Raw genomic sequence first — 12694 nt, forward strand, 5'->3', positions numbered from 1 at the left:
AACTTGGATACATATGACTTAGCATGGGAGAACTGTGCTAGATCCCTGTACGCGGCCCATTGGCACAAAGGAGGAATATCCACCCACCACAAACAAACCCTACGTGGCTACAGGTTAAGAACTAGACTTTACATTGATACGTAAATCAAAGGATGAATTGACTCACAAATGTTAGGCACTTTAAAATGGATAGATCACCCATTAAATACTGCAGAATAAGATAAACCATCTTTAAAGGGAAATGTTTACTCTTATATGAAGTAATTCGCATGATTTATATGAAGTAATTTGCATAGCTTATACGACATAATTGGCACAGCTTGCAAGTCATATGGCTGTAATAAACAAGGCGTTGAGTTCTGTGTAGGAAGTGTTGATTATACACCGGGACAGGAACAGCTAAATGAATGCACTGAAGACAGAAGAGGGGTCAACAGTGGGGAGATCCCGGAATGCGGAGTGTGTAGGCAGACTGGACATTGACGGTGTGGATGAGAGCTGAGGGAAAACAATGCTCACAAAGAGAAAGCTGACTTTTGAAAATCAATTTCTTTTTAAATTGTTTCTTTTGAGATTATAATATAATTACATCTTTTCCTTTCCTCCTCCTAGACAACACTCCCTCCCCCCATAACCGTTCTTGCTGTTTCAAATTCATGGCCTCTGTTTTCATTGATTGATGTTGCAAGCATATGTCTATACACATGAATATGTCTAGATATAACCTGCTCAGTCTGTATAAAGTTACTGTGTCTGTGTTCAGTGCCGGCCACCTGGTATCAGGTAACAGCAGATGAGCCCTTTCCTGGGGAGGGCCATGTCCCCCACTCTCAGCATCCCTTAGTTGCCTGGAGTCTTTTGTGTAGTGTTGAGGCCTTGTGGTTCCCCCATCCTCCCACCCAACCCCCAACCCCGTACACTTTGGCAAGTCTATTGTTGTTGACCTTGTTCCACTCACAATTAAACAGTCATTGAAGGGACCCACATACTGTGGTTGCTTCCCTGTGGACCCTGGTTTGGGCACAGACCACACCCACACACCAGTTTTCAAGCACAAACCAAACACGGAGAGATCTTCTATTAAGCAAGGCAGAGACAAGGTAGCTGAGTCTGAGTCGGGCAGAAACAGCAGCAAATAGTTTTTGCAAGCATCAGTTTTAAGAAGGGAAAAGGGGAGGTCTGTGTTAGAATGACTAGGATGTGTTGGTAAGTTCTGATTGGGTATGTTAATTAGGTTGGTTAAAATAATGAATTTTAATTACTGAACCTTGATGTGTTTTGATAGTTGGACCTTGGCAATGAGTCTCGGGAATAAGTCAGTGAACAGAAAAAGGAATAGACTTTGGTGGATAGCTTTAGGAATGCGATCTAAAAGTTTAGAAAGGGAGAAGAAAGGGTCAGGGGCAAGATCTGTTGATGCCATGTTTGCCATGCTCAGGCCTGTTAGAGAGCCCTTCAGTCATGTTGGTGAGACCTTCTGGGTGTAGCTTCTGACATTCCTAGGAGACAATCTCTGCAAATTCCTCCATCTTCCCACCCCCGCTTCTGCAGTGTTTAGGGATCTGGAGTTGTTTTGTGGACTATCCATTGGGGCTGCACTCAAGAACTCTGCCTTTGATTGGTTATGTTTATCTGTGATGGTCTCTGTCTGTTGAAAAGAGAAATTTCCTTGATGAGAGGTCAGGACTTGCCCGGAACTCACCATGTAGCCCAGGCTGGCTAAGAAAAGGGAGTCCTGATTACCTTTTCTGGTCATATCATAGAATTTCTTTGGCTCACCCTTTACTTTGGTGTTCCTTGGATTCATTCTGCAAAGTGTTGATTCATTAAATCAGGTCCTCAGTCTGCACAGCAGGAGAGAGGTCTCGTGCTTGCAGGGTGTGTGTGTGCCTATAGATGCTCTTCCATCTCAGGTTTATATTGCTCAATTTCATGGATCTATTTTTCTCTTCATGTGGCTTCCTCTTTCATTTATTCATTAAAAGAATAAATGGTGGGTGCTAAACTTCCTGCCCCTGAACACTCAGTTTGGAAAGGGGATAGCTGATTTCACTAACTCGTTCTGGGGGTGCACTCTATGGCCACATGTCCCACTGCCTTGGGGTCTGTGCTGAAGTAGTACACGTTGGAGGAACTGTTAATCAATGGCAGAAGAAGAGTGGGGGGGGAGGACAGGTAGGTGGGGAGAGGGAGAGGAGGAGAGGGAGAGGTGAGATAGAGGAGGAGAGGGAGAGCAGAGGGCGTATGAGGGAGGGAGGGAAGGGGAGGGAGACGAGAGTGGAGGGAGAGAGAGAGGAGAGAGAAGAGAGAGACGAGTAGAGAGAGGAGAAGAGAGAGACTAACTTCCACTGGACTTCTAGACACACACTGGGCTCTAAATCTCCTCCTCAGTCTCTCTCCTCTCCCTCTCCTCCGTCCCTCTCCCTCTCCTCCTGCTCCGTCTCCTCTCTATCTCCTCCTCTCTCTCCTCCCTCTCTCTCTCTCTCTGTGTGTGTGTGTGTGTGTGTACTTGTATCTGCAGATGCACATGCCTGTACACACTGAGTCCAAAGGAGAACACCAGGTGCTACATTCTCTAACTTTCGGACTTGTTCCCTTTACTGGAGGTCTGTCACTGAGCCCTGAACCACAGGTGGCCCCAGTCCTCCTGTCTCCACTCCTTACAGCACTGGGGTTACGGGCACGTGTGGCCTCACCTGGCATTTGATGTGGGTTCTAAGGATTTGAACTCGGTTTCTGGAGCTTTAGCAGCAAGCAGTCTCCCCTGAACCATCTCTTCAGTGCCCTGAGGGGTCCCAACCTTTAGAAGAGCCGTGTCCAACCAAAAACGGTAGCACAAATGGTTTCACAAATGGGCTGCTCAGTCCACTCATGCGCCATCCTGCCTGAGGAAGGAGTTCATCCTCACTATGGTTACATAGAGTACCAGTGTTATTGATATTTCTCTTAAAATTTGCTCAAGCTAATTGTACCTGTCACAATTATTAGTTAGAAGATTATTAGTTAGTTGTAAGAAAACTGGGCACTTATGTACATGCTATATCCCAGATGGCCACAAGGTGACACTGTTCTGCATAATTTCCTTTCTTTTCCTTCCTTCCCCTCTGTTTCTCTCGCCTGCCTGCCTTCCTTCCTTCCTTCCTTCCTTCCTTCCTTCCTTCCTTCCTTCCTTCCTTCCGTCCATCCGTTCTTCCTTCCTTCCTTCCTTCCTTCCTTCCTTCCTTCCTTCCTTCCTTCCTTTTGTTCTTTCTCTCTCTCTAGGAAAATTACACAGGTTTATTTAAGGAGAGGTTTTGCTTTTCTTCATTCTTTTGATTTATTGGAAGACTTCATATATGAGCACACTGTATTTACGTTATTCCCACCCCTGCCTCTCTCTCCTCAAATTACTCCTATGTCCCCCCCCAACTCCTTCTAGACTTTATGACCTCTTCTTCTAGTTATTTTTATTATATGTATTTTGATATAGTGTCTCACTCTGTAATCCAGGCTGACCTGGGACTCACCAAATAGCCCTAGATGTTAGTCACCCTTTTTATTTTTAATTTTGTTAATTTGGATAGTCTCTCTTTGTCTTTTAGTTAATTTGAATAAGGATGTGTCCAATTTACAGATTTTCCCAAAGAACAACCTATTCTTTTATTGTTTTTGTTTGTTTCTATTTTATTGATTTAAGCCCTGATCATTTCTTGCCATCTCCTCCTTTTGGGAATTCTTTTGTTACTGTTCTGAACTTTTGGTGTGCAGTGTTAGGTTACCAGTATGAGATCTCTCCAATTTTTTATGTATGCATTTAGTGTTATGATCTTGCCTTTAAGAACTGCTTTCATTGTGTTCCATAAATTCAGGTATGTTGTGTATATATTTTAATTCAATTCTAGAAGGTCTTTAATTGCTTTCTTAATTTTTGTCTCATTTTGCATTTAGTGGCGAATTGCTCAGTTTGCATAAGTATATAATCTTTCTGTTGTTTCTGTTGTTGATATCCAGTTTAAATCTGTGTTGGTCAGACAGGATGCAGGGTATACTTGAATTTTGTTGTGTCTTTTGAGATTTGCTTTATGTCTAAGTATGCCATCAGTTTTGAAGAATGTTTCGTGAGGTTCTGAGAAGAAGGTTCTTTTGTGTTTGGGTGGTACATTCTATAAATACCTGTTCAGTCTATTTGGTTTATAACAGTGGTTCCCAACCTTGTGGGTCTTGACCCCTTTGAGGCCACATATCAGATATTTGCATTACAATTAATAACAGTAACAAAATTACAGTTATATAGTAGCAGCAAAATAATTTTATGGCTGGGAGTCACCACAACATGAGGAATTGCATTAAAGGGTCGCAGCATTAGGAAGGTTGAGAAATGTTGTAGGAGGCTGTTTGTTCATTCCCAGCTTCCCAGAATCCTGAAATAGTCATGAAATAATTCAGAAACTGTATTATTTACAATACTGCCTGGCCAATAGCTTAAGCATATTGCTAGCTAACTCTTACATGTACAATTAACCCATTTCCATTATTTTATATTTTATCATGAGGTTCGTGGCCTACCGGCAAAGTGCCAGCTAATGATTTGCATCTTTCTCTTCTGGTGGCTCGATGGCATCTCTCAACTCTGCCTTCTTTCTCCCAGCATTCAGTTTAGTGTCGATCCCCAACTCCTCCACTGCCTAGCTCTACTCTGCCCTATCACAAGCCAAGGCAGCTTCTTTATTCATTAACGAATAAAAACAACACATATACAGCAGGACCCTCCCACCACCAGAGAACTACTGATTTATGATATCAAGGACCTCCAGCATTTCTCTGATACTTTTTTTCTGAATGACCTGTCTATTGGCAAGAGTAGGGATACTGAAGTCTCCCACTATCGATGTGTGAGGATCAATATGTGATTTAAGCCCATAATAGTGTTTTTTTTGTGTGTGAATTTGGATGCCCTTGTCTTTGGTCATAGATGTTAAGAATTGCAATGTCCTCTTGGAGAATTTTTTCCTTTGATGAGTATGTAGTGTCCTTCCCTATGTCTTCTGATTAGTTTTGGTTTAAAGTCTATTTTGTCAGATGTTAGAATGGCTACCCAGATTGCTTCTTAGATCCATTTGCTTAAAATATATTCTTCTTTTATTCTGAGGTTATGTCTACCTTGACAGTAAGGTGTGTTTCTTGGATGTTGCAGAAAGCTGGATCCTGTTTTCACATCCATTCTGTTACAGTGTGTCATTTTATTGGGGAATTGAGACTGTTGGTGTTGAGAGATATTAATGAGTAGTGGAAGCGTGTGTGTGTGCACAGGGATGGAGGAGTATGTGTGTGCGCACAGGGGTAGAGGAATGCGTGGGTGTGCATGGGGTGGAGGAATGCATGTGTGTGCACAGGAGTGAAGGAGTGTTTGTGTGTGTGTGTGTGTGCACGGGGTGGAGGAATGCATGTGTGTGCACAGGAGTGAAGGAGTGTTTGTATGTGTGTGTGTGTGCATGGGGTGGAGGAATGCATGTGTGTGCACAGGAGTGAAGGAGTGTGTGTGTGTGCACAGGAGTGGAGGAGTGTGTGTGTGTGTGTGTGCATGGGATGGAGGAGTATGTGTGTGTGCACAGGGACGGAGGAGTGTGTGTGTGTGTGTACACAGGGGTGGAGGAGTATATGTGTATGCACAGGGGTGGAGGAGTATGTGTGTATGCACAGGGGTGGAGGAGTATGTATGTGCACACAGGGGTGTATGCTGTGATGTGCTTATAAAGGTTTTAGAGAAGCATTTGAAAGTCGGTTTTCTCCTTCTACCATATGAGGCCGAGCATCAAATTTTGGTCATCCATCAGGTTGAGTGGCAGGCTCCTTTAACTGCTGAGCCATCTTGATGGCTCAAACTAAAGTCCACAATGTTTATCTTACATTCTTTTTCTGGTCTGGGGTCTCATCCAGAACATACATTCTATTGAGTTGCATGTGCAATTTCTTCAGAATCGAGATAGCACTTGCTCTAGTAAGTCTATTTTTGCATATATTTAAGACACTGGATCGTGATTTCAAGGACATCCACTACCGTATTCCTTCACAGCACAGACAGCAAAGTGCTTTTAAGACTTACAAGAAGAAATCCAGCTACATGCTATACATGGAGGATTCCCACTAAAGATGTAAGCCAGTCACCGGAAAACCAAAGCCATGGGACTCCACTGTGATTGTGTGTCTAAAATACTGTAGAAAGAAGAACGGGCTTACCAAGGCTAGAGGGGTGTGAAGGATGAGGGGTTCCAGGTCCATGGTTAGAAAGTTTAAAAGAAAATGCAAACCTTACGAAGGACTTCTAAACAAGTCGCTTCATTTCCCCATTTGAGTAGGGTTTTCACTGTACCGACAGTGTGTTGATTCTTACTGGTGTTCATACTTGCTGTTCTTTACAAGAGCAAGGAGGACAGTCAACAGCATCCCTGCTGAATGGCATTGCAGAACTGGGACCCTCCACACCTGTCTTATGCTGTTCCCAGGGATGTAGAGTCAGAGCGGGTCTATATTTAGAAGATCAAAAGACACAAGCCCCAAACACCTGGTAGAACAGACAAAAACATCTGTAAGGGACCCTCCTGGAATCTCAGCGGGGCCCCAGGCGAGGGCTGGGAACCCGAGCCTGGCCTGTCAGCAGCAGGTGCATCGTTTGGCCCGCTCACCTCTTTCCATCTCCGGATCAGTCCCCAGGCTGTCCTGCTTGGGAGGAAGTCATAAATTATATCACGTCAAGTATGTTGCTTCTGTCAAAAGGACACTGTGGAACTGATGGTTATCAACGTGTTTCTAGGGCCATTGACTTTGTTTATGGTTTTGTTCGTTGACTTAGAAAAATTTACAGTAACATGATATCCAGTCACTGCCCCAGAGAAAGTTCAAGGGCTCTGAAATACGATTTAAAATCTACTCAAGGGACGTGATGAAACTTAGTGACGGATGAAATGCTCGTTCTCACCCTTAGCCTCCCTGATTTCTTAAAATGAACAATTCTCGAGTTGCGTCATAATGGGATTCATGGGAGATACGTTTTGAAGGAAGCACCCTCAGAAACCTATGCAGCTCTTTTTCAGTGGGGAAAGTCATTCTGACTTTTACATTAAAAGGAATCATTGCACAAGCCTTTTTGGCATGGCTTCTATAGGATATCATTATGAGGTTTTAAAGGTCTGTAATATTTAAGGACATTTATAGTCCTTTATGGAAGAAAGTTTTTGATGTTAACTTTACCAGTTAAATACATTAAAAATTAATTCATCAGGCATCTAGGAATTCTCATGACACGTGTGGAATAGGATGGGAGGACTTTAGACTCCACCTCTCTACTCATTTAACTGGGGGATGACTGTTCATACAGAGGCTCCTGTTTTCTTCTGGGAAACCCATTGAATTCATGTTTTAAAAAATTGAAATAAAAAGTCCAATGAGATGCCAGATCTTCTGTACAGACTTTGTTGTGTTTTTATAATTGTGTGTCCAGGTCACTACAACCTTGGTCAGCGGGCGGACTTGCCACGGTCCCCTGACATTCTTGGAGCCTGTGAGCGCTCACGTGCTTCTTCCTTTCTACCTATGGCAACTCACTGTATAATCTCACAAGACCTGACTCACAGAGCTTGTTCTCTTTTATGTCTCATGACTTTCCCTCAACACATGATTTTTGGAGGTTACCTGCATAGCTGCGGTGAGCCGTAGCTCACTCTTGAAAATACTGGCTCATATGAATTCCCTGGTCCAAATTGCCTCTTGTTGGTCTATGTTTGGTTAGTACAAAGCTGACATGGTAACCCTTCACATATTTTGTGGAAATATATTTTTAATTGTTTGGGGGATGTCTCTGGAATTTCTGGGTCATAATGGGCATAGGTTGAATGGTTTAAGATGTCGGCATTGTGGGGAGACTCTGCCAGTCATGCTTAAGAGTTCAAGTCCTTCATTTTGTCAATATTAATCATTGTTCACTACAACAAATTAGCCATTCTCTCGCCCTCCCCCCCAAATCCCTGCTTTAATTTACGTTTTCCTGGTGATCAATAGCACTTGGCCTGTGCATTTCATTTAATGAACATATTTATTGTTCTTGGATTTCTGTAAAGCAATGTTCAAGCGAGTGATGATGTCTATAAAAAGAACTTTATATTTGAGGACACTTCTTCCAACCTGTTGTCTACCTGCCCTGTGGTGGTATTTGGTTTTTGTTTGTTTTCATTTCCGCTGTTTAATGTTCAGTTCTAGCCTTTTTTGTTTGGGTTTTCTGGCTGTACGTATTTAGGGGGTGCAGCATGATAGGTGGGTTCACATACACGCTGTGTAATAGCAGAGTTGCGGTAACTGGCACACACAGCCCTTTAAATATTGAGCATTTCCTCATGCTGGGAACCCTTTGGTGCTTCCTTTTCAGTTATTTGCAAAGCACGTGTTAAATCGTTGCTAAAAGTCCTTCTTTGTCAGAACTATACTTAGGTATCATAACCAGATGTTTTATCTTTGGCATAGTGGCTAAACCTTAATCTATGCTATTCTAGCCGGCGACTGTGACAGGGCAGTTTCTGGTTGCTTCTCTGGTAGCTGCCCCATAGCTCAGGGAATTCCACAGGCTAGGTGGGAATGGGAATTCTGTTCCTGCAGGCACCGGCTCCGTTACTGCAGCTAAATGAAGCTTTAACTACATCTCTATTATTCTATTCTTAAATGAAACTATAGATCCAAAGGCTGAGGTGAAGACCTCCTACCTCAGGGAGGTTAAGTAGCTGCTACCTAACCTTCTCTCGCTTCTGGCATCTGCCAAAGCCTGTGCTTCCACTTGCCAAAACAAGCAAGCAAGCAAGCAAGCAAGCAAGCAAACAAGCAAACAAGCAAACAAGCAAACAACAAACAAACAAACCTCCCCACCACCACTTGAAATCCCTCCCTACTACTTCCTGTATGTTGCTCTGTCTCTTCCAGACACCCTCTGATGCTCTATGACTACTTTCTGTCAACTAGTTGCTAACTCAGCCTCCTGACCCAGGGTTAATTTTATTTAATTAACTCAAATGCTAACTCGGAGTTCACAGTGTGATCGAATATCCCCCAACAACAAGATCCCTTTTATTTTCCCTCTCTCCACCCCTCCTTAGACACCAGCAGCCATAATCTTCCTAATATGAAGCCCATGCTTCAACCTTCTACCTGGGAGATTGTTGTGCGAAGTTGAGCCCCCCCCCCCCCCCCTCCCCAGAGAGACCACAGGAATCCAGTCAAGTCCAGAATGGATTTTTTTTTTGGTCTTCCCATGCTTTATTTCACTTAATATAATACCACCTCATTCTATCCACCGAAGACAGGATTTCATCCTTCTGTGGTTGAGCAATGCTCCCAATGTATGTTATCACCTTTTCAAGACAACAGTGATGGTCTGATCCTGCGTTTTAGCTACTGTGAGCAGCACTGCAGCGAAGAGCAGTACAGGTCTATCGAGCTGACTTTGACTTTGTTTCCTGTGTGGTGACACTGGTTAGTAGAATTGGTGGGTGGTGTGGTCATCTTGTTTTAATGGTAATTTCATTATACTAAGCTTTTTAAGGATCACCTACACTGTTATCATCAGGGTCATAAGTTACCTTCCCATACATGTATATGTATGTATATATAAAACATATACAGTTGTAACATAATGCATATAATAATAAGTAGAAATATTATACAATACCATCATATAATAAAATATAACAACATTATGATTTATAATATTATATACTTATTTATATATAATTATATAGCATATATTATTTTTATATTTTTATATTGGCATCTATTACCACATATAATACATACGATTATATAAAGATATAATTATATATTATAGATATAAAAATAAATGTATATAATATTTGTATATTATATATAGGCACATGATATCCCCTTTCTTTTCATCTGGCCCACATCTCTTTTTGTTGTTGTTGTTGCTGCTGCTGCTGCTGCTGCTGCTGCTGCTGTTTTGCTTCTAATCATTCAACCCAGAGTGGGAGGAAATCCCATTGTGGTTTTTCTGATACTGAATATCATTTCATTTACACATTGGCCACTCTTATATCTGCTTTTGAGAAATGTTAATTCCTATCATTTGCTTGTCTTTAATCAGCTTGGCTTGCATCCCCACTCCTCTTGAGTTGTTAAAATGCTGAGGCTGTTCTGGACATCCTTGTCAGAGGGACACACTGCGGGAATACTTCTCTGACTGCTTCTGGCCTCCGCTGCTGCGCACCCGCCCCGCAGGAAGCTTCTAGTGTGGTTTCATCCCCTCCGTTTGCTTCCGCTATTGTCAAGTGTGCTTTTACCAAACTCATTGCCCATTGTGACTTCCAGATGGACTTTTAAAAGGACTTCCATTTTAGATAGCTTCCCACTGTAACCCTTGTATCTTTAGTTGCTATGACAACCAACTCCTCCCCCATCTTTTCATATTTCTAACAGCTGTTTCAAAGTTCTTGTTATTCCTAGTATCTGTGACATCTTGGATGATTTTCTATTGTCAGCTTTTCCTTGTAGTCTTGAGCTATTTTCCTACTTATATACATTCCTAGAAATGTGTCTGCTGTCTATTATGGATAACTGGTTTTACCCTGACTTCATCTCTATTGGTATTGACTTCAGGGCCTCACAACAAGCTGGCTAAGTGTGTGCTCTGTGGCTGAGCTTTCTCCCAGCCCCAGGTTCTCTCAATTAAGGGAAGCCGATTTTTGTTCTCAGCAGTCACTTCTACTCTCAGTGACTCATTTGGAACTCGTGAATGCTTGTTATCATCATTTTGTTCTGAGGTAAGAGCTCACCTTTATAGGGAGTTGAAGGCTGATTTAGGCAATTTAGTGAGGCTTGTGTCAAAAGTATAATAATCTTAGGCATGCTGGCACATGTCTTTAATCCAGCATTTGGGTGATAAAGGCAGGAGGATCTCTGTGAGTTCAAGGGCCAACCTGGTCCACAGTTTATGTGTCTGTACGATGTTGGATTATTTACCTTTTTGGACATTCTTATTTATTTACCTTTGTTGACTATATTTACCTTTTTGAAAACAACTAGGAATTTATGTTTCCAGCTCAAGAAATAGTCAAATCAGACTGTGAGGTATTACGAGTCAGCAACCACTTTTGATCTACAATCTATGACAAATTCCTGAGCCTCACCTTGAATTTGTTTTCCTGGCATTTGCCCAAACTGACAGAGGTCACTGGGGACATGGATTATTCTGTCATCGCTTGCTACTCCCTTGGTTCAGTGACTGCCTGGCGGTGTAGCATTTCACAGACTCAAGGCAACTTGTCCTCATCGGAGAACTGGATCTCCAGGGCGTCCCAGGCATAGCAGACAGTCATAGATATTTCACATGAGGAACAGGGATGTTGCTAGCCACTGAATAACTGGCAACAGGGCTAAGGACTACCAAACCCATTAGATCAGTTAGGAAACACAAACTCTTCCACAGATTAACTTTATGTGTTATCGGTACTCTTTTATCCAAATAAGTTTGGTTTTGTTAGCATAGAAACCAGTAAGGCTGGTTGACATGTGTCTAAACAGGCGCTGATTTCAATGTGTTTGCGTAGTGAGTTGCTCTTAGCAGCAAATTACAGGTCTGAACTTCTGTCCTGAGTGATTCACGAAACAGAAGCTGTCTGGTGGAAACGGATGTTTGAAAAGCCACTCAAAGAAAGTGCCACAGTTGCTCCTCCTGCCTCTGCCTTCAGAGTGCTGGGATTACACTCTGTGGGGTGTGTTGACACAAACCACAGCATTTACCTCAAAGGAAATGAGAGATAATTTATTATGGAACTACATATAAGTGAACATTGGTTTTTGCCCCCAATATCATGTTCCAACAGGGCAGTAGCAGTTTCATGAAGTTTCTATAGTAATCGAGCAAAGGAATGCATAAATCAAGGTATTTGAAAAATACATTTGTGGAAACGACAGGTAGGCAAGTTATACAGTAAGGCAGAAAATACTTATATGGGCCCAGAAATTTATTTTTATGCTACTTGATAACATTTGTAGCCCTTGGGGCAGTGGAAACTTGGGGTCTGTTTGTATATCCCAGAAGGATTTACTCTACCATAAGTAATAAACGGCTACTAAGGGGATAAGGCCTCAGATCTGTCTCCAGACCTGAAACATTCCAGCTCTCAACATTACAGAAGTTCTCACCAGTTCATCAACAATGTGGAGTCTTTAACATGGGTGAAGCTTTGCATTTGTATTTTATTTTTAAATCTACTTGATTTACAAATTTATCAGTTGATTTATGAAAAATCCGGCAGGGTAAGCTTCAGACATTTCTAAGTCCCCATTCCGAAGCGACTTAAACCGCCTCTTGATGCTGCCCGCAGCTGTGGGAAGTTCCCTAACACTCTAAAATGAAAAGGGGGAAAGGCTAAGAATGAGAATCGGGAACTTAGCTGGCAAGCTAAGGAAAGTCAGGCCAGTACATTACAGGCCTCCGGCTCAGTCTTGTGTTCATTTGGGAAACTCACACTCCTAATAGCCTCTGCGGTGTGGTGGCTTTCAGAATGCTGTGCAAAACTCCGGTATCCTGTCTGTCATTTCCCACTGATATCCTTAGCTTACCCTTAGACTAACTCTGCTCTCTCTCTCTCTCTCTCTCTGTAGATATATGTGTGTATATAAAACATACAAAATGAATCATCTCAGCAACTGGTAG

Source organism: Arvicola amphibius, chromosome 6 (assembly GCF_903992535.2).
Source record: "Arvicola amphibius chromosome 6, mArvAmp1.2, whole genome shotgun sequence".
In the NCBI taxonomy this organism is placed as follows: domain Eukaryota; kingdom Metazoa; phylum Chordata; class Mammalia; order Rodentia; family Cricetidae; genus Arvicola; species Arvicola amphibius.